This window comes from Rhododendron vialii, chromosome 2a, assembly GCF_030253575.1.
Source record: "Rhododendron vialii isolate Sample 1 chromosome 2a, ASM3025357v1".
In the NCBI taxonomy this organism is placed as follows: domain Eukaryota; kingdom Viridiplantae; phylum Streptophyta; class Magnoliopsida; order Ericales; family Ericaceae; genus Rhododendron; species Rhododendron vialii.
In genome coordinates this window covers 37,942,515-37,947,330 of record NC_080558.1, presented here as the reverse complement: position 1 = coordinate 37,947,330, position 4,816 = coordinate 37,942,515, and the positions used below count along the sequence as shown (strand labels likewise).

The 4,816-nt window shown below is 36.3% G+C and overlaps 1 long non-coding RNA gene across 1 annotated transcript; it reads right to left on the bottom strand.

Annotated features, from left to right (window-relative positions):
• Positions 1-422: 422 nt before the first annotated feature.
• LOC131315573 (uncharacterized) lies at positions 423-4,527 on the bottom strand. Its single transcript, XR_009196817.1, has 3 exons — positions 3,465-4,527; positions 880-1,033; positions 423-690 (listed from the first exon to the last, which is right to left on the bottom strand). It is a non-coding gene; the product is annotated as an uncharacterized LOC131315573 (long non-coding RNA).
• Positions 4,528-4,816: the final 289 nt, after the last annotated feature.

Below are 4,816 nucleotides of genomic sequence, written 5' to 3'. Positions count from 1 at the left end.
TTGAGTAGTCACTTGAAAACTCTCCAAGACTTTTTCTCTTTCAACTAGACTTAAGACTACCTAAACCACTACAACAAATAAGGCCTTTCTTAGCGTGCCAAAACCGCTATAGTATGATATACATAGCGTTCCGGAGAACGCCTTATTAGCCGATGCAATTAAAAGTCTATGCTTTCAATAGCGTTCTTAGACCGCTATCTATAGGAGACCTTTCATAGCGTTTTTGGCATGCTGTCTTTAAGCTACCTTTCATAGCGTTTTAAGCCTGCTGTATTTAATTTGCTTTCAATAGCATGTTTGGAACGCTATGGTTGGCTTTTGTGAATCAAGTATATCTTGAAGCTGTTTTTGTAGCTCTCTAAACTCAAATTAATAGCATTAATTTCATAATTAACACTCTCAAAAATTTGAATGGCATTTCATAGCAAGCTCATACAAATTACTCATAGAAACTGAAGGACACAATTTATTACTCATTCCTTAGCAATATGTTCAAAGCATTACATCTCCGAAATAACAAAAGTTGATCTAGCATCAAGTACTATGCTAAACTTATATACAAGAATATCAGTACGAGAACAAGTATCATAGGAATGGCAGGCTTCGAAGTTCCAACAAGCACTGGCAAGATCGTATCTACATCTCCGACAAAAAGTCACGAACCATCAATTTCTCTTTCAAGCCACAAACCTACATAGAGCGGAAGACAACATCAATATAAATTGAAATTACAAATAGCCAACCAAATATCAATATGAATTGAACACTAGAACACCAAGACAAAGGAACATCCAGCTAAAAATGAGAGTCCATAAAAGACAGCCAAAACAAAAGTAACTCCAGGAGGTAAGTAAGCTAATGAACTTGATGTTCATATACCTTTATTTTGGGAAAGTGATTACTCCACGAACTGATGCACGTCGATATCCTATCAACTTTTTCAGATTCCTCGATTCTTTAGCAATGTCCATTGACTTCAGCTTGATTCTCATGCTTGCAGCTTTGGAGATTTGGCTAACAGAAGCTTAATGAACTGCATTTCAGCCATTGTGTCAGACACCTCTTCCATCACCGCAAAGAAAAGCTTATTTAAGGAGACATCTGACCAGACTTGTAAGTCAAAAAGTTCTACAACAGGATCAAAAGCCACAATTGCACCGTGACTTGACGGTATTAGGCTACATGCAGCTTTAGCCTTTTTCCCTCATTTGAAGGGTCTTTTACTTTTTCTTTTTTTGACTAATCTAGACTTTGAGGCTCTTCAAAGTTCATCCATTTTCTGCAAAACACTTTCTCTCAGCAATTCTTCATCAAGCTGGAATCTTAGCTGAAAAAACATGTAGTTCTATCATTTTTAGTGAACGGCTAAAAAGAATTATATACTTAGCAAACAAGGGCAGAAGAAACAAATTCCTAGATGGACATTTATTCAATGGTTAGCCATCCTAGGAAGACTATCAAGCCACACGATACCTCTTTACTAGGAGCCATGGTGCACCTATATTTCACATAAAAGAATAAATTAGTTTGTAGATCACAAAAAAATGAAAGATGGTTTTCATTTCAATTTTCCAACAGTAGTAGACCCCCCAAGAGTGATAGAAGTGGTATATTCATAGAAGATGTCTTGTTCAAAAGCAATGTCACTAGAGTAAAGTTTGGCTCAAGCAACAATAACCAAAGAAACTTGAGTTTAAATAATAATCATCTAGTTATTTCAAATCATACCAAATTATCAATGCCACTGTCAATAGTACTTGAAGTGATGTTGGGACATAGATCAAGGAGTAGCTTTGATAGAGTTTCTGAGAACACATTTCAGATAATACCAATGCCACTGTCACTGATTGTAGACCTGAAACGCAATGTGGTACTGGAATCACAACCTTGAAGAGAAACCTAAGCAACAAGCAATATTCCTAACAAAATCAGCCTTTTTCTTAAGTCCTGCATATGCTGTATACGTTCCCCACCTTCCATTTATGGATGTGTCAATATTTCATATAGTGCTCAAGTCTTGAAGATGCTATAAAATAGTGGAACCTCATAGACTTAACAATACCAGCCAGGTTTTCGATTTCCATTTTTTGTCTCTAGACTTGAATGTAATTGGAACTAAAATAAGACTTAGATCTAACAGGTTGAAGCAATTTGCAGCAACAGATGCATCAGGGATCTCTGATCCAAGCATAAGAGAAAGCATTCACAACCCTCTGAACGTTGAAGAAATAACACAACTCTCAACCAAGTAAAACACATTGTGCTCTTGCACTTATAGGCAGCGCCCATCAAAGAACAAAAACAAGCATCAATTGCATAATAAAAGCATTTAATAAACCTCAAATTTGAAGCGGTAAGAGCAAGCACATCATCATGAGAAAGTCGAGCTAATGCAATGTGTGTATTTTGTAGCCGTGGGCAACTCCTACCCAGACCATCCACCATGGCAGTAAGATAAGTGCTATCATTTTCTTGACAAGAAAAATCCAAAGAAATCTCCTTCAATTTGGGACAGTTGAAAACCTACAAATCAGAACAATGGATGGGATTAATTAATGTAGTGCACTACATAATAGGAGTGCAGGCATATCAAAAGCAAAATCATAAACACACCATGCAGGGCATAATAGAACTATCTTAGAAAGACAGTGAAGGTCTGAAAGCCAAAGTGTAGAAATACTTGATGAACAAAGATTGAAAACCCCAAGGTTAGAACAACCTTCCATCTTAAGGCTATTAAAACATCTCTTCCCAGCAATAAAATGACAAAGTTCATCCTTGCATTAAGCTCGTTAGGCTAATCCAATTTATTTTGAGATAATTCAAAATGTGTCGAAACCACCTCGGTTAATCGCTTACCAAAACTTTTGAAGCCAGCACCTTAGAAGGGCCCTCTCTTTGCAAGTGTGTTTACAGCTATCTTTACAGCAGTATGTTCTGCCAGCCTCAACGTAGAGCAGAATGTAGGGTTCTCAAAAGTCTCTCCATTGAAATTGACAATAGCTTAAAATTAGGGGGCATGATCTGGACCTTTGCAGACACATGAATAAGATGCCAGATTCAAGCAGCTTCTTTGAGCCAATTCTCTTGTAGTTGGTTTTTATACATGTCTATATCTGATGTGCTACTATAAATTAGTCTATCAACTTGTTTTGTTCTCTTTCTCTTGATAAACAGATTGACAATGAGGGATTTTTGGATCAATCGAGTAAAGAAGATTTTGATCGACACTGAGACGATTCAGACCAGTGGAGTAATGTTATTCATGGAAGAGAGAAGCTTCAACACGGTTGAGTGAGGTTATGTCAAGAAGAGAGAAGCATTGACACTATCGGGTTCCCATTGATTTGAGGTTATGCCTAGAAGAGATATACAGGTTTCTTCTAATGGCCTTAAATAATCACAAAGTAGCATAAGATTGTTACTCCCATATGCATACCAAAAGACTAAGCAAAGTTACTAACCTCGCACCAATTATTGCAATTGCAGCCACAACACTTGACCAATCCTAGCAACTTCGAGGGGTTGTAACTGAACAACACTACAAGAAATAGTTAATAGTTAGCAATTACTAGTTATGGAGTAACAAATAGTCTAAGAAGTTCTGTAAAATTTCACCTCAAAATCAAAGTCATATCTTCTGAACAAAGGCCAAACCAACCTGAATCTACACATCTTGCGGTTATTTACTTGTATTCAGGAGTAGTGATATGGAGAGGAAAGTGCAGAACAAATTAGCTACTTAATAATAAAGTAACCAGGTATACAACATTCAAAAGGACTTTCAGCACAAGCTACGTAGCCTTTGTGACAAGAAAACATAGCTTGAAAAAAAGAAAGAAAGAGACATAAGCAAGATAGCCTTATTTTCGGCGCTTCTTTTCTGAGTTATTTTTGCCAAGTAAACTCATTAAAGAGGAAAATGATGTCTATGAGGACCTCCTAATCAAAAGAAAAATGAATGGGAGAGGAGGGATATAACACTTGAATTCCAATATGTAAAAACTGGGCCAAGGGAGGGGTTTGCCCAAAAAAAAAAAAATTGTACAAACCACCCAATTTCTCCAACATCAAACAATTTCAACTCTATGCAAGAAAATACATGTAGGGGAAAAAGAAGAGGGAAGAAAATCAGAACCTAATCAAAAGCCATTGTGTCCGGCAGATTTATATGATCACAAGGGCATTTTTTCGTGCGGTTAATCCTCTTTTTGAAAGCTATATTTATGCTTTTCTCTGTCCCCTATGCTACAACCATTTTTATAGGTATGCTCAGTTCTTTAGGAGCAATTGAACTCTAATTGATCATTCCAGATGGGACAATCAAATACTATCTTCCTAAATCTTTTGAAACATCAAAGCTACTACTAGGAAGATAACCAATCAAGTTTTTGTAGTCAGGATATGTGAGGCTTTTTGTCAAACACCTTTTAGCCCTAGAAAACAAATATTCACAGTATTTGACCACATCTGAGAAATTTACCAAGTAAATAATTTACGGAGTTATTTTCTGACAATGGTTTCATAAGTTGTCCCTTGTCATCAGAACTTTATTTCACAGGGATAAGACAATGTTAGAAGAACCAATAATATGAAACAAAAGGTACACGCTGATTAAGCAAACTAAAAACTCATAGTAGCTCTCTTTTCTTTATGTTTGAATGTCAAAAATAGTTCATTTACACATTTCATCGAACAATTGTAAGGCATAGAGAAGTGAGTGGTTGATTTTAAGAGTACTCTACAAATCTTTGCCCATTGATATCAATTGTAGATGGATAGACGACAAACAAAAGACAGAAAGCTTTGTGTGTGT